The 24,595-nt window shown below is 33.8% G+C and overlaps 1 protein-coding gene across 1 annotated transcript in view; it reads left to right on the top strand.

Annotated features, from left to right (window-relative positions):
* Positions 1–1,229: 1,229 nt before the first annotated feature.
* The window catches only part of EYS (eyes shut homolog), a 1,764,056-nt gene continuing 1,740,690 nt past the window's right edge, over positions 1,230–24,595 (top strand). The window contains 1 exon segment of the mRNA XM_042986616.1: positions 1,230–1,270. The gene's annotated coding sequence lies outside the window, so the exon portion shown is untranslated.

Raw genomic sequence — 24,595 nt, 5'->3', positions numbered from 1 at the left:
TTATGAGTTCAAGTCCCATGTTGGGCATGGAGCCTACTTAAAAAGGGTGCAGAAGGGGCGCCTGGGTGGCTCAGTCGGTTAAGCGGCCGACTTCGGCCCAGGTCATGATCTCGCGGTCCATGAGTTTGAGCCCCGCGTCGGGCTCTGTGCTGACAGCTCAGAGCCTGGAGCCTGTTTCAGATTCTGTGTCTCCCTCTCTCTGACCCTCCCCCATTCATGCTTTGTCTCTCTCTGTCTCAAAAATAAACGTTAAAAAAAAAAAAGGGTGCAGCAGAGAAATAATTTATAATTGCAAGTTTTCTTAAGTAAATGCTCTAAGAAAAGGGAGGTCAGGGGTCTCTAGTCAGGAAGAAATCTATCTAAAGTTTAGTCAAGCTGAGGGTAATGTCAAGGCCATTTTGATCAGAGGACAGGGAGAATTGTTGCTCTTGTGGCCTGTTATGCTATGAAATATAAAGTGTTTGTCTCTGACCCAGAAATCTCATATCATCTACCAGTACATTGTATATGTCTAATTTAGACAAAGGTTTGAAGTCTGCCATTGAAATTCAGCTATGCTACAGGATGAAGATCATAACGTAAATTTAAAAAAATATGGTCCACTTATTAAATTCCCTTTCTCATTCATGTTTTTCTGGAAATTTTAGTGTTGATTTAATTTGAGTAATTTTTTCTTTCAAAAACTATTCTCTTATGTAGAGAGAGTAAATTAATGCATTGGCATTCAAATAGTATATTGTTAGATTAAACTAATAATGAAATTCTTATAATCATCAGTAATGTTAAACTTTTGAATAACAACTGTGCTATAAAGAGTAAAATATGAATTTGCATTTTTAATTTGACAAGTATTAATTATTATGTCGTATAATAGAAGACTGAAATTGAGCTTATCTTATTAACTTGAGTCTATCATAGAACTGTCCTAAAAAATATTATATTTTTCTTAGGATATGGTCTCTACACCATATTTACTCCTTTTAAGTCTGTAATAAAGGGACTTCACAATATTTGTTTAGCTATAGACACAATCCATTTTTCTTATATATTAAAAAAGCAGAGTGAGACAGTTTATTATACTTTTAAGTTTTTAGATTATTTTCTATACCACAGATGAATAAAATGATGATGCTTTTATTAATGTTCAAAACCAACATTTTTTTGCTTGATTTTTTTCTGAGATGTAAAGGAAACAAGAGTATAATCATCAGGATCATACTTAATGGTGGACTTGGTTGGAACTATCAAATCTACTTTATGTGCCTGCTCTGTAAGTAACTGTACTTCATTGCCTAGAGCTGAAGGTAGTATTGATTATCGAGTATGATCAGCAAGACTAGAAGAATTCAGTGAAGATATATGACCACTTTTTACTTTTTATTTATTTTTTTATTTTTCATTCTTTTATTAAAGAAAATATGTCTAAATATAACTCCTTCTTATGAAAATGCCCTATTCCATTTGTGCAAAAACATTTACAAAAAAAGAAATTTTCATGTTTCTAGTGTGGATGAAACTATTCTGCTAGACAGTATGACCACTTTTTGAAATCAAAATCTAGGCCTAAAATATGTCACTAACTTCAATATGTTTAGTTTTAATTAATATTTGCCTTTTTGTGTGTGGAAATTGGGTAGTTCAAACAATAAATATAAATACAAATTTCATATAAAGCAATGACTTTCAAGGTTTTGTTTGTGTCAATTTTAACTAGGGAGAGTATGTATGTATATCTGTATTTATTAAAGTTTATTTATTTATTTTAAGAGAGAGAAACAGGGAGAAAGTGAGCAGGGGAGGGGCAGAGAGAAAGAAAGAAAGAAAGAGAGAATCCCAAGCAGGCTCTGCACTGTCAGCACAGAGCCCAATGCAGGGCTTGATCTCACAAACCATGAGATGATGACTTGATCTGAAATCAAGAGTTAGGCGCTTAAAAGTCTCAGCCACCCAGATACTTCTGGGGAAGGTATTTAAAATACAGATTCCTAGGATCTATTTACTGGGACTCTGATTCAGCAGATTTGGAGTGTTCCTAGAAATTGTTATGATAGAAGGGTACTATAAAGCACACTCTGAGAGAAGTGTAGAAGAGGCAAACCACTACAGTAATACTTGGGATGAAATACAAGATTTAAACATACACAAATGTTTGGATCCAGCTTCCCTTACTGCACTCAGTTCTTTTCAAATTGGAAAGGGACCTGTATCAATATCTACTAGAGATTTTTCAAACCAAGACTGTTTTCATCCCTACCCTTCTCCCCTTCCCTCCAAATCAGTCAAGAGATTGTCTTACTAAGTAGGAGTGGATTGGGGCACCTGGGTGGCTCAGTCCGTTAAGCATCCGACTTCAGCTCAGGTCATGATCTCGCGGTCCGTGAGTTCGAGCCCCACGTCGGGCTCTGTGCTGACAGCTCAGACCCTGGAGCCTGCTTCAGATTTTGTGTCTCCCTCTCTCCCTGCCCCTCTCCTGCTCATGCTCTGTCTCTCTCTGTCTTTCAATAGTAAAGGTTAAAACTTTTTTTAATTAAAAAAATAAAATAAAAATGAAATAAAATTTAAAAAACTGGGAGTGGATTTGGACTAGGAAACTTATGTATATTTTGAAAACAAAAAAACAAAAAAAAACAAAAAACAAAACAAACTACCCTTTGGCTTTTTATAATGACTTCTGACCCTTACCCTCTACTGCATAAAAATCTGGTGCAGCCACTAGGTCAGTTTTGGAAAACATTTAGATTTATGACATCAAAACAATTACATTATAATAAAACATAATGTAGAGTGAGCACAAAATTATTATGAGATACTTTTTGTGTTTTTTTACTGCATCAGCTAACCCCAGGTAGTTAAAATGAAATTAATCTTGCATTATCCTCTCTACCTATCTCCTGTCAACAGTGAAATTTGAAATGTGGTTGTGACTGATACAGAGTCACGTAGGTAGTGGAAGGTGTCAGTTTTCAAACTAAGGTAAAAGTTGGCCCTCTAGTGATGCACTGGTATAAAACAAAGAAGTAAATGACTTGCTCAAGGCAGCCAGTGGCATAGCTAAGAAAAGAATACTTATGTATTCTTTACTCTTTAAATTGTACTGACTACTTGAAAACTATTGCTCTGGGGCGCCTAGGTGGCTCAGCTGATTAAGCATCCAACTTTGGCTCATGTCACGATCTCCAGGTTCATGAGTTTGAGCCATTCATTGGGCTCTTTGCTGACAGCTCAGAGCCTGCAGCCTGCTTCAGATTTTGTGACTCCCTCTCTCTCTGCCCCTTCCCCACTTGCACTCTGTCACTCTCTCTCTCAAAAAAAATAAATATGAAAAACAAAAAAGAAAACCATTGCTCAAATACTATTATTCATTTGTGTAATATTTATTTATTTATGTGTTTATTTACGAAGTAGAAAACGCACATGTATACTAGCACAGGTGGGGGTGGGCAGAGGGAGTGGGGGAAAGAATCTTAAGGAGGTTCCATGACTGCTGCAGATCCCAAATCAGGGGTTGATTTCATGACTGTGGGATCATAACTTGAGCTGAAATCAAGAGTTGGACACTTAAACTACTGAGCCACCCAGGCACCCTTTTTTGAATTTTAATATATGTAATTTATAATAATGATATTTCATTATTAGAAAATTGCTATGAAATAGTATAATTTACTTCATCTGACTGATCAAAGCACTGAAGCCTAAAACTGGAATTAGAATTTAGGTCTCCTAGCTCTCAGTCTTATGTTTTTCCTTTATTTTAGGCTTTGATTTATGTTAGAACTTACTTTAATTCAAATTTATGTAAAATGACATATTTCAAGTTAATAGTGACTGACTGCTTAACATTTTATTAGCAAACACAGTAATCTCAAAATTATAATAATCACAGATTGAAAATTCCCTTGCTTCTAATTTATAAACCACAAACAACAATATTTGCTTTTATTGTGGTAAAAATTTTAAGTGTACAGTACAGTATTGTTGTAGAGTAGATCTCTAGAGCATTTTCATCTTGCATAACTGAAACTCTAAACTCATTGCACAAGTTCCCATTTCCTCCTCCCTCAAACGTTGGCAACCATAATTTTAATTTCTGCTTCTTGTGTTTGACTACTTTGAATAAGACATATGACTGAAATCATGCAATATTTGTACTTCTGTTAATGGCTGATTGTACTTAGAATGATGTCCTCAAATTCCATTGTGTGTACACACACACACACACACACACACACACACACACACTGTTATCCACTCATCCATGGATGGACATTTGTTATTACCTCCTGACTATTGTGGTTATTAATGCAATAACAATGGGAGTGCAGATATCTCTTTGAGGTCCTTCTTTCAATTTTACTGGATAAAAAAAAAAAACAGATGTGGCATTGCTAGATCATATTCATTTATATTTCATTTATAATTTTTTTTTTATTTTTTTAGCATTTATTTATTTTTGAGACAGAGAGAGACAGAGCATGAACAGGGGAGGGGCAGAGAGAGAGGGAGACACAGAATCTGAAGCAGGCTCCAGGCTCTGAGCTGTCAGCACAGAGCCCGATGCGGGGCTCAAACTCACGGACCGTGAAATCATGACCTGAGCTGAAGTCGGACGCTTAACCGACTGAGCCACCCAGGCGCCCGCATTTATAATTTTTTGATGAGACTCCATACCATTTTACATAGTTGTTGTACCATTTTACATTCCCATTAACAGTGTAGAAAGGTTCTGATTTTTCCAAATCCTCACTTGTTATTTTCTGGGTTTCCTTTTTGTTGTTTTTGTTGTTGTTTGTTTTTGTTTTGGGAGGAGTTGGTGGTGGCTATGCTAAGAGGTGTGAGGTGATATGTCATTGTAATTTTTATTTGCTTTTCCTGTTAATTAGTAATGTTGAGCATTTTTTCATATACTGATGTCCATTTGCATGTCTTTGGAGAAATGTCTATTCAAGTCCTTTGCCCATTTTTTAATTGGATTATTTGATATTTTTTGGTAACTGAGCTATATGAGTTCCTTATATATTTTGGATATTAACCTCTTATCAGATACATGGTTTGCAAATATTTTCTCCCATTCTGTAGATTACCTTTTCATTCTGTTGATTGTTTACTATGTAGAATTTTTTAGATTTGCTATAGTCCCACACTCTATTTATCCTTTTGTTGTCTCTTGTTTTGGTATTATATACAGGAAATCATTCCTAAGACTAATATTATGAAGCTCTTTTTTGTATTTCCCTTAGGAGTTTTATAATTTGAGGTCTTACCTTTAAGTTTTTAAAACATTTTTAGTTTATTTTTGTGTATATAAGATAGGGATCCAATTTCTTTCTTTTGTATGGCTTATCCAATTCAATCAACCCTATTTGTTTAAGGTAATATCTTTCCAACAATGTGGTTTCCCACCCTTGTCAAAGAGCATTTGACCATTTATTTGTGAGTTTATTTACGGACCCTCTATTCTGTTTCATTGCTCCATATGTTTGTCTTTATGATAGTACCATATTATTTTCATTATTATAGCTCCATAATATGTTTTGAAGTTAGAAATGTGAGGACTCCAGATTTGTTCTTTTTGCTCAAGGATTTTTGTGGCTGTTCAGGCTCTTTTGAGGTGCCATATAAATTTTAGGATAATTTTTTTCTATCTCTGTCTAATGTCATTTAGATTTTGATAGGGAGGGATTACATTGAATCTGTAATTCACTTCGGGTTGAATTAATATTTTGACAATATTAATTCTTACTATCCATGACTGTGAAATGCCTTTCCATATATTTTTGTCTTCTTTAACTTGTTTTAGCAATACTTTGTGGTTTTCAATGTATAAATCTTTGCTTATGTTTACTCCTAAGTAATTTATTATTTTTGTTCTATTGTAAAAGAGACTGCTTCCTTAACTTCCTTTTCAGATTGATCTTTGTTGGTATATAGAAACCCAAATGATTTTTATATGTTGATTTTGTATTCTGCAACTTGGCTGAATTTGCTTATTAGTTCTAACATTTTGTGCATGTGTAATCTGTAGGGTTTTCTGTATGTAAAATTGTTATCTTTGAACAAAGAAAATTTTACCTTCTTTTTTTTCTTCCCTGACTGGATGCCTCTTATTTCCTTTTCTTATTTAATTGTTCTAACTAGGACATCCAATGCTATTTGAAATACAATTGGTGAGAGCTGGCATTCTTGTCTTGTTCCTTCTCTTAGAAGAAAGTTTGGGTTTTCCCTATTGGCTTTGATGTTAACACTGGGCTTTTTACTTATCCTCCTTATAGTGTCAAGGTAATTTCCTTCTATTAGTAAGTTGACTGTTTTTAATATAAAAGGGTGTTGAATTTTGTCAGATGCTTTTTCTACACCTATTGAGATGATCTTGTGACTTTTTTCCTTCTATTAATACAATATGTCATAATGATGGATTTTTTGTAGGTTAAATGGTTATTGTAGCTCATGAATAAATCATACTTGGTCATAATTTATGATATCTTTAATGTGCTATTTGATTTGTTTTGCTAGTATTTTGTTGAGGTTTTTTTCATCTGTTTTTATGAGGGATATTGGGCTTTAGTGTTTTTTGTTTTTGTTTTTCTTGCAGTGTCTTCATCAGGCTTTACTATCACAATAATGCTGACCTCATAAAATGAGTTTGGAAGTGTTTTCTTCAATTATTTGGAAGAAGTTGAGGATTGCCATTAAGTTTCTTTTAAGTTATTGATAGAATTCTCCATTACAGCCATCTAAGCTTTTCTTTGGAGGTTTTTCATCACTGATGCAAACTCCTTCCTAGTTATTGATTTATTCAGATTTTCTATTATTTCCATGATTTATTTTTGGTAGGATATGTGTTTCTAGGAATCAATTTCTTTAGGTTATTTTGTTGGTGTATAATTTTTCATATTGCTATCTTATGATTCGTTTTTATTTATGTGGCATCAGTTGCAGGGCATCCTTTCACTTTTGAGTTTGAGTCTCTTTTTTTCCTCCTAGTTAGTTAACTAAGGGTGTGTCTTTGTTTTCATCTTTTCAAATAACCAACTCTTACTTTTCCTCTCATTATTTTTCTATTTTCTATTTTATTTGCTTCTGCTCTAATCTTTTGTTTCCTTCCTTCTCCTAACTTTCAGCTTAGTCTGTTCTTTCTTTTATTTCCTTGAAGGTGTAAAGTTAGGTTTGTTTTTGTTTTTGTTTTTTTGAGAGCTCCCTTCTTTTTAAATTCAGGCATTTATCATTATAAACTTCTCATTTACTACTGCTTTTAGTTCATTAGTTTTAGTGTTGTATTTACATTTTCATTTATGTCAAGGTATTTTTCTAAGAAATTAGAAAAAAAAACCTTCTTTTTTCCCTTTGGATTTCTTTTTTGACCCATTGATTGTTCAGAAATGTATTGTTTAATTTCCTCATGTGAATTTTCCAGGTTTCTTTTGGTGTTGATTCCTATTTTCATTCCGTGTCGTCTGAAAATATATTTGACATGATCTTAACATTCATAATTAGAGACTTGTTTTGTGACTACATATATGATATATCATGGAAAATGTGTACAATAGAGAAGAATGTGTGCTCTGCTGCTGGTAAGTGGAATTGGGTCCACTCAGTCTATAGTGTTGCTCAAGTTTTGTTTTCTTGCTGATCTTCTGTCTGGTTGTTCTGTAAACAATTGAAAGTAGCATACTGAAATATCCTATTAATTTTTTGTTGTATCTCCATTCAATTATGTCAATGTTTTTGATAATAGGGGCATATATACTTATAGTTGTTTCATCTTCCTGGTGGATTGACCTTATTATAATGATACAGTGTCCATTTTTGTGTCTTGTGAGAGTTTTTAACTAAAATTCCCTTTCGTTCTATATAAGTACAGTGAAACCTGTTCTCCTTTGGTTAAAATTTTCATGAAATATCTTTTTACATTCTTTCTATTTCAGCTTTTGTGGGTTTTCAAATCTAAAGTGAGTCCTTTGTAGATAACATATGGTTGGATCTTGAGTTTATCATCCATTCAGCCACTGTCTTTTAACTGGGTAACTTAATACATTATATTTAAAATAATCACTGGGCACGCCTGGGTGGCTCAGTCAGTTGAGGGCCTGACTGTTGGTTTTGGGTCAGGTCATGATCTCAGGGTTAATGGGTTTGAACCCCAAGTCAACCTCTGTGATGGGCTCCTCCCTGATAGCACAGGGACTGCTTGCGATTCTCTCTCTCTGCCCCTCCCCTGCTCATGCATGCCTGTTGCACATGCACACACTTCCTCTCTCTCAGAATGAATGAAATAAATGTATGTTCCAGTCTTCTCTTTGCCTCCCTGGAGAATTGGTAGTTGGCAGTTTCTTTCTGATTATACCTGGCCGAGGGGCTCTGAGATGTAAGCACCATAAATTGTCCTACCAGCTTTGATGCACCTGGTTTTGTGCTCACTTGGGGTACAGAAGCCGCTTAGCTGATTTCTGAATTTCCCATTTTGGGAATTGGTCCATGTATTATTGAATGGGCATCTTGTTGGGTGAAGAAGAGCATGGGGCTTCTATTCCACTGCTTAACAATGTCACATTCTGATTAGGAATGATATTTTTCTGGATTTTTTATTCTTACTTTTATATCAAGAAATGCTATCAAGATTGTTTTTAATAAGCTGTGTAGAATATATTATTTCATATTACTTTCTCTGTTCAGAGTGTAGGTTAATATTCATGCATCTTTTTTGGTACTTTAACCTGCAAAAGAAGAGGTTTAGCCAATCAAACTTAAGAACAATAGAAGGTGACTTTAGTTGAAAAAGAAAATACTTTAGTTTACAGATGTAATCTGATTTTAAATAGTCCAACTTTTTATTCTTATGTAGAAAGAAATAATAGCCATAATAGAAACATTTACAAATTTGTTCATTCTGTTTCATGATTGAAAAAGAAATGAAATTGGCTTAAATTTAATGATCATATTGCCATCTGGCATTTGCAATTTTGTAATCTCCACAAATGCTATAGGATGTGGGAGGCAAGAACAAGAAAAACTGAAACTAGATACATAGAATTCAAATATAACATGGCATAGAATCTTAAGTATATAATTACTGTAATAAGGACAATCCCACAATTTAATTATCAGAGAAATTGATTTTTAACATTTGAAATGTGTGTTTCATAAGATTTTATGCTCTTTGTGCTTCAAAAGATAAGTTGTTAAATGTGTCTTAGTGAAAAGAAATACAGGTGCCTCTTACACGTAATGTGTTTTTTCCACTGTGGGACAGCTGCAACTGTGGTCAAGGAAACAAGGATAGTGATTCACTTGCTTCTTTTTTTATGTTAAATGAATATTGTTTCTAAATATGTAATGATGAAGAGTAAATATTCTAGCATTGAGGGTAAAGTGAGGATTGGGAATGGTGTTTATTTTAGAAAAGAAGAGAAATTAGCTCTGAGATAAGCAAGCTTCCTGCCCCACTTGTGAAATACATGAATACATGAAATACAGATCATATGCTTCCTATTAGTCTTCAGTCACCATTCAAGTTGATTATTCAAATTTCTCAGTACCTTGCATGTACTAACCCATCAATAGTTTGAGTGATTAAAACATCTTGAAACCTAGTACTCCTGCTGACTCCATGAAACTAACTCCCAGGTATTGGTGTCAATCATGACCTTGGCACGAAGCAGAGGAACATACAGAGTTTACATATGACATTTCAGTGAAGGAACTGTTCACAGAAGTCTGATCAGGGTAAGGGAATCTATACAGATGGGGAAGCACCTAGTGATTAACAATAGTGAAAAGCCCTTAATATTCCAAAAAGGCAAGAGGAACTAAAAGCTGAGTTCATGCAACAGGAGCCATACAACAGAAGTTCTGTGGTTCCATAATTTATCTTTTGATGAGACAGTGTTTACATCTTTCATGACTGATCCAGAAAAGAGCAAGTGGTTGAACAATGAATAGCATACCATAGGAAGGCACAGAAACTAGGGGATTGAGGGAGAGGTGGCGGTGGGGGGGGGGGGGGTGGTCTTAGATAGGAAGAAAATGATAAAAGGGGAGAGAGAAGGTTATCGGGCCAGTCTCACTAAACTGGTTCTATTTTCTCAGGTGGAAGAGTAGCAAATGAGTTAGATGTTTGGAAATGAGGAGGAGGAGGAAGACGGAGAGGGGCATCATAGTGACAATAATGTTTTTCATTATGGTTAACTATATGCCAGGTGCCATTAATACTATCACAAATATATATTATAAGGTTATCAATATCATCATTTTGCAAAAAAAAAAAAACTGAGAGGTAGAGAGTTTAAACATTTTTTCCCACATTACCTATGTGGCAAAGCCATAGTTGGCTCATATGTGTCTAACAGGGCACATTGTCAACAGCTCTGTTTTGCTGCATAGTTTTCAAGTAACTATAGCACTGAGGGAAAGAACAATTTGACTAGAAAATGAAGCAAGGTTGTCTTGCCATATTAAGGACTATATGATAGTGATGACCATGAATTTAATGTACTGACATACCTAGCTCTGAAATTTGTGTCATATGAATCATAACTGCCTGTATGTAGGCAGAGAAAATGTCAGGAAGTTTAAAGAGAAGGTAAGAATGACCAGTGAGGGATGGCTATTGACATCAGGAGGACACAGCAATCTCTGACAATTGGTATTATTTATCTTTGATCCTAAGCCATAGCTACTATTTTTGAAGAGCTAAAGAGGCCAGAAACTCTATTACAGGAGGAAAAAAAAATTCCATCTTTTATAATCCCACCATAAAGAGAGCTTGAAGCCTTTAAATTAAAAAAAATATATATATATGGATAAGTTCTGTGCTTCTGAAAAAGGGCCTCAGTTCCAAATAAAATTCATTCTGACTATATCAGCCGCTTCATTTATATATGGGGATTCACCAATGTATTCACCAAGTTTATAGATAAGGTTTATAAACAGAGACCTCAAAAGCATCCCTTTACCTGGTTTGTGTTGTCAAAACTTACATTTTAGCAAAATGAGAGCTCTTCCTTATTACCATGAGTGATATGCCAAGAAGTTAACAATGCAATTTTTTAGAAATGCATCAAAACCTTATATTTTGATATAAACATCATAATCTTAAACTTTCTTATAATTTTCAGTTTTTAATTGTGTATACACCATGCCAACTGACTGTGTATTAAAGCTGTGTGCAACAAATTGAAGATCTTTGTTTCTAGGTACAAAGTTACTTAGCAAAGTAAGTAATCTCCCACCCCGTTAGAGAAACTAATCACTTCTTTGAAAGCTTAAAATAGCATAATCTACTGATTTATATTGTGTTTTATTGGCTTCCTGCTAAACAAGGTAACTTGTCAATAAACAGTTTTAATGAGAAGCTAGTCAAAATGAAGTAATATCTGTTTGCCAATGTCATCAATGTTTAAAGGCTAATGAGAAATCTTGAGAGGTAATCTTTACATATCATGGGAAAAGAAAGAGAGGTATGCATCTATAAAGCTGCTGTAGGAAAATTATTTGAAGGGTATGTGGCTTCTAATCTCTACAAAGCAATGGTATGAAGCAGGAACGATGAAACTTTTTCTGAAAAGGGACACATGATGCATATTTTTGGCCCTGTAGGCCATAGATAGTTTTCTGTAGTAGGTATTTTATCACTGCAGCATCAAAGCAGCCATAGATGATACTTTGGACAAATGGGTGTAGCGTGATTCAATAAACTGTTTTTTTTTTTTTAATTTGTTTGTTTGTTTTGCTAAAACATATGGCCAGTGGATTGGGTCCATAAGTCATAGTTTGCCCAGCCCTATTATCAAATCAAATATGTTAAGTTGTTGCATATTAAGGTGATGATGCAGTGTTTAAAAGACATTGTAAAAAGCAAAGTGAGGCTTTCACTTTAAAGAATTTTTTACAGTACTATTTAATACATATATGTGAATAAGCAAGTTGATTATAACAGAGTGATTTCCACTTATCCTTGATTCAATCAAGAGTAAAATTCATTATTTTAAAGATATTATCTAATTAAAAGACAGGGTGGGATGATAAGAGCCTAAGATAAAGCATGTCAAAGGGGATCCAGAAGAAGGGCCAAATGAAAGAATTAGATTATACACAATTTAGTGATGAAATGGTTTGGTTATGCCAGTTACAGTGTTTTGATGGTGTATTTGTTAATACTTCGGTACATACTAAATTGTTTTAAAATTGCTGTTGTATAATACATTTCAGTTTGACAAGGGTGAGGCACCCTCCCCCCTGCTTATTGCCATTGAATATGTTTCCTTCAATTTTTTTCTTCAAATTTAGTGATGAGATTCTGCAAACAAATGTTTAATTCATATCTATTTACCAAGTCATTAAACTAGCATGTATTGTGTTATTGTCATTTAGGAGATAATGTTCTGGATGCTAGAAATACAGCAGTGGAAAAGGCAATAAATCCTTGGTCTCAAGGAACTTGCAATCAACAAATAGGAAAGTGGATGAATAGGAATTTCAGAGAGAAATAAATGGTAAGGCAATTCAAGAGTGATATTGTTGACAGTGATTCAAGAAGGTGGTGATAAGAAAAAGGCTTAAACTACATTTGATTTGGTGGTTCCAGAATGCCTCTCTGAAAAGAGACATCATTGAGTTAAGATCTGAATTATAAAAAATATCACAGTGTTGCTGAAATCTAGACCCAGAGCTTTCCAGGCAGGGGAAATGGCAAGTGAAAAGTGTCTTTTCTGGGAATGAACATAAATGTGTTCCAAGAATAGAAAGAAAGTTACAGGTGAAGCGTAATGAGCTAGTAAGAGAATAGGATGCATTCAGGTGAGAGCATTGGTAAAGGAATAGATCATATAAGTTTTGTAAACCAGAATGAAGAATCTAGATTGTATTTAAATGTAATGGAAGCATTTGAGGATTTTTAATGGAATAGTCAGATAATACATTTCATGTTTTACGAAAAGCACTCTGGCTGCTATGGGGAGAGTGTAATGTAAAAGGGCAAAAAAGGTGAAACAATGGATTAGGAGGTATGGCAATAGCCCAAACAAGAGATTGATTGTATGAGTTAGCCTTTTTATGATTCTTTACATTACCAGAAGGTGTAACTTTTTTCCCTATTATTTCTATGTATTTTAAGAATATTTCTCCCATATCTTTCTTAGCTTAATGAAATGAGCTAAAAAAACAAGAAGAACTTCTTTTATCTAGGATTCCAGAAGAAAATGGCTATGGAATGCTGAGATTGCTTTATTTTCATGGTTTCTACATTAAGTATGAACCACCAACTCTTTTAGAACATTTTAATACATCAGTGAGAATCAAAATTTTAAATTTTCTAAATATTCAATTTATTAAGCATCCATAGAAGGCAATGAAGAACATATTATTAAAACTATCATTATTAACAACCTCAATTTATAGAGCATTTGCTATGTGGCAGGAATTTTGATAGAACTTTAACTAAACTAACTCATTTAATTACTACCCTAGCTATGAAAAATATATATAACTATGTAAGGCATATATAACTATGTAAAGTATACATAATTAACACCATCTTAAAATTGAGAAAACTAAGACAGAAATAAATTATGAATCTTGCTAAGAACACAGCAAATAAGAATTGAGGGTAGGAAATAGCAAATGTGTTTATAGATGTTATGAGAATGGTGTTTGACAGTCTATTATATTGTTTCCAGAGGTTATTTCTTGTTTTTTTCTGAATGCATACACATAATTTGTCTTTTTCTTTTTCTCTTTCTTTCTTTCTTTCTCTTCTTTCTTTCTTTCTTTCTTTCTTTCTTTCTTTCTTTCTTTCTTTTCTTTCTTTGGCTTTGGCATAATAGAATACTAATTATATAAAAATGACATAAAAGAGTTAGTTTTAACAAAACATGAATCTGCACCACAGTCCCATGTGAAAAGACAGTTTGGATTATTAAGTTAAAATACATCCAAAAATATGCTCCGGGAAGTAAAATTCTATGGAATGACAAATTAGAACTCCCTTTGGAAACTGAAACAAAAATATTACCATATTTTAAATTGGGAAACATCAGGTACAGGAAAGAATACCATCACAAACAACTGGGAGTGTATATGATTGATGAAGAAATGGCCTACATTATATTACGAGTATTATTTGTATCTTGGGAATAGAAAGTGTGTAGAATTTATCCATACTTACTTGTTTGGAGACTGTTTACCATAGTTATCAAGTGTATAACTAGGATTACAGTGGTTAATTTAAAGAGCAGAGACTCCAGAGTTTTGTATAAAACAAAAGATTCAGAGAATCTTTATACAAATAATGGAGTGTAAAATGAAACACACACACACACACACACACACACACACAACTAGGAATTGCTCACTAGAAGATACTATACATTTTAAAAACTATTTGTTAGAAAATAGCATAAATACCAACAATTCCTTGATATAATATAAATGATAGTTAAGTAGCATATATTGAATATTTAGTATGTCAGGCATTATGGTAAGCACTCAACATTTCTACTTCCTTTAATCCTCATGAAAACATAGTGCCATTTTAAAGGAAATAACCTCATTGTATTGTTGAAGTAAGTGTAGTTTACCATGGATTATTGGCTGTTTCTTGAGGAGCCACAGCTATTATGAAACAAATCCTGAATCTGAAACTCAGCTATTATCCTCAGGGACTTCCAAGCCAGTTTAAAGGTAAATGAAGAAGGGGAGTATACTTGTCTGTGCTAAGGGCTTTAAAAACCTGCGGGATGTAAGGGCATCCACCAGCACAAATAAAATTTCTTCCTTATCTTCTGCTTCTCATACCTTAATTTCTGCCTATAGATTTTAGATACTTGGCTTTAAGCCATTGTGACTTGTGTGTCTAATTATAATTAAAGTATAACCATAGAGCTATCAGATGAAGTTATTTTTTATTGTTTACCCCTTTTTGTAGAAAATAATAAATAAAACTGATGGCTAAAGTCACAGTCCTGAAGGAGGGAATAGGATAGGTTTGATTACAGTAAGGGTTAGCCTAGAGTATGAGGAGCTCATTTTTTGGTGGGAAGAACACAGAGCAGTCATGATACACCTTATCACATACCTTGAGCTACCTATTGGGATAAGAAGAACACTGAAAACTGAAGGGAGAAAACAAACACAGATCTTCTTAACTTCAATATTTTGCCTACTATATAGGGTGACCAAATACCCTCGTTTGTGTAAGTTATGGACCTGCTGTTATATTATAATTATGAGATTCCATGTTTAATCTTTCTGAAACATATTACTTGAACAACAAATTATCCTTCTACCTATTCACTCATGAGTAAACGGAGGGTAAATAACTTGTCTATGGTCAAATAACTTTTGAAGAGTGATGCTTCATACTGAACCAAGAAAATCTGTCTCTGCCCATTATCCTCTCTAGCATGTTTGTGGTACATATTAGGTGTTTATTCGTGCTGCTTTCTCCTCCTCCTCCTCCTCCTCCTCCTCCTCCTCCTCCTCCTTCTTCTTCTTTTGTCAAAGTAATTTTTTTTTCCTTCCAAACTCCTCTCAATGTTCTTCAGAAATTCTTTTCTTATACTTTCCATAATTATGTTTGTTTCACTCAGGTGGCATGCTAAAATATTCACAGCTTGAAAAATGCACTGTGTGAAATTGTCCATGGCTTTTAAACCCAAGATTTGATTTTCTTCTTTCTTTCTACTGCCTTCATTTCCGCAGCACTTCATGAATCCTTAGAAACCAGTTATATCTCAGTCTGCCCTTTCTTCTGGTAGACAAGCTATGCTTTCAGCCATAACATTTGAGACTGAACTTTTGGTAAAGGTGACTATTCTCTGGTCCTTCTGTTGTTATCAGTTTTATATATACTTTTTAATTGAAATACATAAAAAAACATGATTTCATCTACTCATCATGTATCTATGTGGGCTCAGCTTGCTTTTAGATCAGGATTCACATCATGGCAGATACATTTAAAAACTTTTTGTGCACTTTGACCAATCAGCTAGAATGGTTTTCCTGATGTGCCCCCTGTAGGTGTGAGTCTGACATAAGATATTTCCAGTGAGATTTGTTATTGGCTACTTCTTCCTTTGTTTATCTTCTGCTCCTACTCCTTGACTACTCTTAGTTTTGTGAATACTCTTCCTGTTTACTAAATAGAGATAAAGCCTGATGACATTCTATTATTTTTCTATGGTGTCTCATGAGATATTTTGCAAATTCATGGCTTTACCAATCACATCTAAGAGTATGACTCCTGTGTCTTATAGATTTAGAATTATTTTTTTCTACTGAGGACTATATCTAAATTTCTAGCTGTTCTTTAGACACCTGGACATAGACATGTTCTCAAAAAGACCAACATGAAACTTTTAAAGACTCTAAGAACTATAAATAATATACTTTCCCAGCATGTAATTTATAAATAATACTAAACTATACCATACATGTAAGGGAATAAGAAAAATTGTGATTGTCCCCATATGGTGACTATTTTGCTGCTTCAATAAGCTATCAAAAATTCTTCCAATTTTTAAAGTTTTCTTCTTATATTTTGGTGGCCCTCTCTCACTAAACCCTAATCATTTGTACAGGAATTTGTTTTCCTGTACACCCTATTTTGGGTTTTGTACTTTCATGACCCTACCTATCTAGAAGAAAAATCTTGGTTTTGTTTATCTTTCTCATTTTTTAAAAATGACAAACATCCTATGTTTGTTTCATCTTTCCTTTTATTTCCTTTCTGCAATACTGTTCAATATTCAAAATAGTGCTAACAGATGTTAAAGATAAACCCCAAATTCTTAGTACTTGAAACAATAAAAAAAATATCATTCCCTAACTGAAACTCTAAAATGGATTCTGCTAATTGGTGACAGGAAGCAGAACATGTAGTTATTAATACACTCATTCTCAGCCATGCTGCCATCTTTGATGTTAGGCTTCCAGTATCACCCTGGATATGGATATAGAGCAGGAAGATGGAACAAGTCAAAGATGAAAAATCTATTTCTTAAGAAGAAATGTACAAACAAAGAAGAAATGTACAAACCATTCTACAAATGACTAAAATAAAATAAGCATTTAATTCCAACTTTATAACTATCTAACAATGAAAAATAAATTTCCAGAATTCTTTGTTTTTAATCCAACATCTATGTTCCCTTTTGGGGGGGGGAGAAAATATTGCACTGCAAGGCTGATTTGTTTTTCAGTAAGAAAAAAAATATTAAAATAGCCTTAATATGATGTGGGAGTCAGACTTTAGCCGATGCAAGATCAAACATTGCCCTAGAGATGAACCATTTTATAAAGCCACAGTGGATTTCCCTCTTCATCAAATCTGAAGGGAAGGTAAACCTTTTCCAGAAATTCACTGATGAATTTAATAAACTGTTCAGAATTTTGTCTCATATAATTGCACAGTTATATATGTGTCCCAAGAATTTTCTTATCTCTTTCATTTTCTGAATCTTAATTTTAAAGGAGTTTCATCAGTTTGGTCCAACTTTGTGACCAGGAGAGAAGTAAAATAGGTTTGGTGAGCTGTAGCCAAGTTTCTTCACTACTGCCTTATTTCTGGTGCTTGTTAACTTTTGCCTTTTAAGTAATGTCCTTTTTGCCTATCCTACCTTTCACTGTGCCTCTATTCACCATTACTTACAGGGAGATCCTATAATTTAACTAGGAATTAAAGGTCTTTATAAGTTTGCCTGGTAGACATAATTCACATTTTATGGGTTTAATTCCCACTTTTATTTGTTTTGTATTCAAGTCTGTCACCAAACTACACTCAATTATTTCTTGTTCATACACAAACTTTACCATTTTCCTTCATTTTCTTATATAATGCTAATATTACATGGAAGACGTGGTACAAATGACATTTCTCTTATGAAATCATTCTTGTTTCCAAATAGAATTTGCCTTACCCTTTTTTATTCTCTGATAGCAATTTATTTGCAGGTCAGTTATAGAAATATAGTACACACTGCAATTCCTTTCTCTTCCACTGAAGTGTAAACTTCATGATGGCAAAGGGAATGCCTTTTTGAAAACTGTGTTATTATTAGTTTTAAGAGTCCAAATAAGTATTTATTATAGCAAGCTAAATAGGAAGACACATTGTAAATGATAAAGTGCTACAAAAATATTTAAACATCTTAACATAACCTTGTAATTAAAATATTTACTTTTTAAAAGGTTGTATAACTTCATTAAGCCTCAATTCCCTCATTGTGAATATAACAAGGACCATTATCTCTAAGGGGTGTAGTAGAAAACAAAACAAAAACAAAAACACTAAACACCTAAAAAAAACTGTAAGTGCTTTTGATAGAGCCTTGGGAAAAGCTCTCAAAAGATGTCAGTTGTACTAATCATTTAATATTTTACTATCGATATAAGTGTAACTCTTGGGAGTAGAGATACATTTCCTAGATCTGGAACAGGATCTAATCATTTCCTTGGTAAGACAGACAATTTTTCCATTTTAAGCCCATTCAGAATACATTTGAAGGGTATTTAGGAGCTTCAACAAAACATCAAATAAACGACTACCCACTTACAGAATGTGTGTCCTTTTGAGCATTTAGCATTTATGCTCTATGGACTGTATTTACTGTCAGCTTGTTTCAAGATGCAATTCATGTTATTAAATATCTCCTCCACCCTCATCATTATCATTGTAATTATCATCACTCTAGTGCTTAATAGTAGAGAATTAAAGCAATTAGACCAAAGCAGTGTGTTACATACAAAGCAATAAATAGGGGCACTGTGAGTCCTGATGTTCTTTCTTGTTGACTCTTGAGTTCTGAAACACAATTAAAAGTTTACAAAGCTTCACACGTAAAAACAATTAATATCAAAAATCAAAGTAACTGCAATATCACAAAATCAAGATGTCAATTTTCTATAAACATTGTTTATTTTTGTTACTTCATTCTGTATTCCACCATAATAGGTAATTGAAATACACATAAATACATACATACACACATACATACATATATGAATGTGAGTCTGAATACATCCCTCAACCTTAAAAGAAAACACCCTTCTTTTTCCAAATTTGAAATTCAGGATGTAAATACACATATACATACACACATATACATACATATATCTTTACATATATATATAAAATCTGCCTGTAGATGTTCAATTGTTTGAAATCTCTCTATGGAAAAATTCCATAAAGGTACAGAGAGTTAGGTAAGTTAAAAATTAAAGTAGAGGGAAAAAAAGCCATGGACGACTTTCCCATTCCTTAGTTATGACTATGTGCTATCTCTCTGAACTACCGTCTCTTCATATTTCCTTCATTTAAGGCTTTGGAGAAAAAAAAAAAAAGAGAAAAAACAGAAAAGTTCAAAAGAAACGGTAACAGATGAGATGATAAGCAAAAAAATGGAAAATAGTTTTAAGATTATGGATGACTATTTAAAACAGAAGATCAGATAGTTAACCAAAAGAATAATATTTCAGGAATAATATTTCATAATTATCACTGTCCACACATAGGCCTAACTGTGACCTGCAGTTTTGTAGGACTCCTAGCTTAAAATGTTTCCACCCTGGGGTTCATGCTTTGCTGGAAACATCTTAAAATTCTGAAATTTTTAACCAGAGACTTTACATTTTCTTTTTGCAGTTTATATTTTCTTTTTGCAAATTTCCTGCAAATTTTGTAGACATTCTTGTCCCCCATTATAGAGACACTTATTTGTGTGGTTGGCCAATTCACAAAAAATTCCTCAAAATCTCTGAACAGCCTTCATGTTCAAGGAGGGGGTCCCCAAAGCCCTTATATGCTATGAAATTTGAACTTTTTGTCTACAGTAATTAATGATAATAATTAACTTGTATGCATTATCTAATTAGAAAAAAAAGGAAATATTTTTTTTGTTTTGTTTTCCAGTAATGGAACAGAGAGCACAGAATAATGAATTAGCAAAAAATGTTTATAAGAAAAATCCTGTGATCGTTGCATTAGTAATTTAAAAAAAAAAAGTAGCTGAGAAGATGGTGAAATATTTTCCATGGTATATGAATTCAGGGAAGTGAGCATTTCTAGTTCTCATCATAACCTTTTATCTCTAGCAGCTCAGGTAGTTCTAAAAAATTCTGAGAACAGTATAGTCACACCAGTAGTAACTTCTTCAACAACCTAGTAAGTTTTGTGTCATTTTGTTTTTTAATTTTAATGGAAATCCAAGTTCACAACCTTGATCACTGAGATCACCACAGGCAGAGACTAAAGTGGGATACCTGGTCTTAAATTTTGACACTTTATTATTATTTTTTTCTTCAGAGCATTTTGAGTGTCTGAATGTTACCCAGTTTGATTTCAGAAAGCTTATGGATACCAAATAGCACTTTTGCACAATAGATGCTATGTGTTAAAAACCAAGTTTGCTTTATTTTTTAATCCTCAAAAGAACATTGAAAACCTACTGACTATATGTTGGATGTGACAGAGGAAAAAAATAGTTATTTATAAGATTTGCTTTCTTCTTTAAAAGACAAATCTGAAAGCATATTTTCAAATTTCTCAGCAGATTGATGACTGTGAGGCTATAAATTAGGGAAGTCAAGACAGATTGAAATTATCTACAAGAACATTAGGACATTGATGGACCAAGAGTGAAAGGAATTGCAGCCAGATGGGCTGGAAAAAAGAGGAAAATATCTCTGGTGGTTTGAAATATTTAGTCCCTGGTCTATCAGTCTTGGACAAGCATATTTTAATTTGGACAAATGCATGTGTGGAAGTTTCCTTGACTTATTCTTTTTATAATTTCTTTTCAAGACAAATAGTGCTATCCTGTAGTATACCATACACTTAGTGAGTTGGTCCCTGGTGCTATTTTGCATTTCTCAGTGTGTGGTCTTAAATCATTCCCTTTGGTGTTCTACTTTTGTGAAGAATAGCTTTATTTTTTTTCCTCCTTTTATTGAGCATTTCTTGACTCATTTCAATGAACAGCACTTACAAAAACAGAATTGAGCGGCCTTTCTCATGGACTCTCACCTGGTACAGAGATGTTGCTATAACGTCCCTTTTGACAACCCAGTACTACTGAGTTCAGAACCTTTGACACTTTTTATAGAATTTCTGGTATCTATCAGTTGTAAGAAAAACTGAATTCAAGCCTACAGTAACAAGTCTAAAGCTAAGAAGTCACTACCTCGAAGTCAGGAAAATAAGCTTTCTCCAAGAGTAAATAAAATCATGATCTATCAATCATTAGGAAAAACTTTGGGTTTTCAAAAAATAATATTCAAATCTAAGAATTGCAGTTTCCTCTCACAAAGGATGTCATATATAAAATCATATTTATTCTAAGTTATAAAATAAGCCAATCACTGAAATTCATATCTATGTGTAACTGTGACAGAAGGAAAAGAAAAAAATAACACAGAGTGACACACAACTCATAAACTGTTTCTAGCTGGAAGAATTTTCATACTGCTTTTTAATAGGAAATTCCACATTATAAAGAAATTATTTTGAGAACTAATAAGAATGAAGAAGATAAAGTAAAATGGCTGTTCTGTAAATTTATGATTAACCTATAATTATTTTAGTGGAATACCAAAAACAAAAATAAATAGAAATATTTATAATCATCTTGTGACTTTAAGACCAATGAAATATATTTTTCTTGAGTGTGAGGAACTGTCAGATGTCTATGGCTGAAAATGAAGATGAGAGCTCTGTTGACCTCAAAGGGAAGGAGGAAGATACTGTCCTGTCTTTGCTGCTGTACGTTATCTTTCTAATCCTTACAGAAGAGATTAAGAAGGTGGGAGTGGGGGTTCTTTGACTTTACTAAAGCATTAAAGATGCCAGTAGTTGGTTACTCCCTAGCAAGATGTTTAGAATAAGGGGTGAGGGAATGTTAAATTCACCACTCTTTAGCTACCTCAAAAAACTGACTCTGCTCACCTGTCTCTCATATACAGTGCTGAGCATAAATAGATCTTGGAATGGGAAGGACAACTTAACAGTGCAGTTCAACACTGGGTTGCTTTATATCTAGAAGATTCATGCAATTAAGTTAGATTTAAAAATTGGACTGCTCCAGAATCAGTTTAAAGATTAGGGATATAGCAATGCAGTGGGATCTGGCTGAAGTTGGTATTTATGTAGAATTAAATGGCTCTCCAAATGTAATTTCCTTAACAGCACTGGCATCCTAAGTGAGGATATCACAGTTAGTGTTTGGAAAAACTTTTGGTGGCAATTTTATCTTCATTGTTAACTTATACTTGTAGATTCACTTTTTTTGAAGTTATTTAATGACACTGTTTTCTGTACATGTAAGCTGTGCCGTATCTGGATGTGCTTGATCTATTCTTTGTTCTTCCTTCACTCTGCTCTATGTAACAGGAGTGTTATCTCTGTATTTCCCAGGCAACCTAATCGTTGTTTTTGTTGGTTTGACACACACCTCGTACCTTCCTCTTTGCATTGAGCAGTGTCCAGCATCTTCAACACTTTCAGGATTTGTTCACATGATTGTAGATATGTGTTTGTTAACATTGAACTATGGCTGGAGTTAAACCTCGTCTTCATCTTATCCCTCCTAATTGGGATTGGTAGTGGCTTTCTGTTGTTTAATTTTCAGCTTCTCTATCATCTATGTAAAGTAATTAAAAGTCTTCTTGTCAAAAATACTTGAAGTGGTTTCTACCTTTTTTTGGTAGTCTTGAGTGATTTAAAATGTAGCTACAGTCTTATGATTTACTTAACGAGGCTCATGTTAATATATGTAATTAATATCTCATCTGAGTCTTTCATGCTCTAAAGATCTAGATGGGCAGTGCCTGAATGGCTCAGTCAGTTAAGCACCTGATTCTTGATTTGGGGCTCAGGTCATGATCTCATGCTGGTGAGTTCCAATCCTGCATCAGGCTCTGTGCTAACAGCACACAGGCTGCTTTGGATTCTCTCTACCTCTGTCTCTGCCCCGCTCCTGCTCATGCTCTCTCTCTGTGTCTCAAAATAAGTAAATAAACTTTAAAAAAAGTTATGAAGCTCTAGATGACATTGGCTCAAAGTTTTACTGCACTGTTAGGGGAAAGTCCAATATTCTTTCTAGAATGTCTTTAAGTTTCTGAGGTTCTCTTTGTGCAGTGACCTCTAGCACAGAGCTTCACCTCCTGCTGAATTATGTGTGCTTATCAATTGTCTGTCCATTGAACAGGCACTGTCAGGACTTGTACTAACTACTCAGAAGCAGAATCAGCCCTTTCTGTGAACTGTATACACACTAAAATAGCCAGTTCAAAATATTAGGAAAATGATATGAATAAGCCATCCAATCTCCCTCTTATTATGCTTCTCTTGGAAAATATCTCTTTCTCCTTTTACTGATATCTCCCATTCTTTATACCCTCTAGTTTCAGTATGCTTTGCCTCCAAATTGCTTCAGTAAATGTCTAACTCTTTTCTATTTTTAAAGCAATATAACTTCCAAAGTCAACTACAAAACTACTTTTGCATCTACAACTCAATCTTGGTGTTCAATGAGCAATATATATATACATATATTTCATAGGATCTATACACTTCAGTAAGCAGAAAACATATATTTTATTTCATTGGATGTACATACCGTAGTAAGCAGAAAACATTGTAAAAATGTTCCATTTCACATGAACCAAATTTTTACAGTGATTTCTCTTTCTTTTTCCTCAAACCACTCCACTTCTCTCTAGTTCAAGTCATAAATGTTTAATAGTTGTTTTAATTATGGTTTTTGTTTTTGCTTCTTTAAATTCTATGAATCTCAAGAGAAAAAGTTGTCTATTTCACCTAATTTCATCCAAATGAAATGGGTGCTAGGGATTTAGTGTAAAGCAAGATATATATTTTTTCTCTATAGGAGTTTTCAATGTTATTAGTTATTTATTGCTGCATAACAAATTATCCCAAACCATAGTGATTTTAACAATAAGATTTATTATTTTATAGCTTTGGTAGATCAGGAATCCAGGTCTGGCTTAGCTGGATATCCTGTTTAAAGTTCTTTTACAAGATTGTAGTCATGTCAAGGCTCAATTGGACAAGGTTCTGCTTCAAGTTTATTCATGCTCTGGTTCACAGGATTCAGTTCCTATGGACTTTGAGATTGAGGCCTTAGCTCTCCACTGGTTGATAGCCAGAGACTGCTGTCATTTAATTCCTTCACACGTTGGTTTCTACAGAGGACAGTTCACAACATGGTAGCTAGCTTTTGTAGAGTGAGCACATGAAAAGAGCCAGGGAGAGAGTGCTAGCAAGACAGAAGTCATGGCTGTTTCTATCTTAATCTCTAAAGTGACACACCATCATTTTTACCGTACTTTATGCATTAGAAACAAATCAATAGGTAAGGCACACACTCAAAGAGAGAGTAAGAAGTGAATACTAGGAAGCTGGGATCATCAGGAGCTATTTTAGAAGGCTCCTACCACAGGCATTTAGAAATAAACAGGGAATTATAAAGTTATGTGATAATAGTATGTCAAAATTCAATACCTATTTATGGAAAAAAACAAAGGAATGGCTCAAGGGAGGCTTTCAGTTTTCATTTGATACGTTTTTGTAGTTTGCATTATCTTACAT

This window comes from Panthera tigris, chromosome B2 (genome assembly GCF_018350195.1).
Source record: "Panthera tigris isolate Pti1 chromosome B2, P.tigris_Pti1_mat1.1, whole genome shotgun sequence".
Lineage (NCBI taxonomy): Eukaryota > Metazoa > Chordata > Mammalia > Carnivora > Felidae > Panthera > Panthera tigris.
Note: the sequence above shows the minus strand (reverse complement) of the source record. Positions and strands in the feature narration are given on the sequence as shown.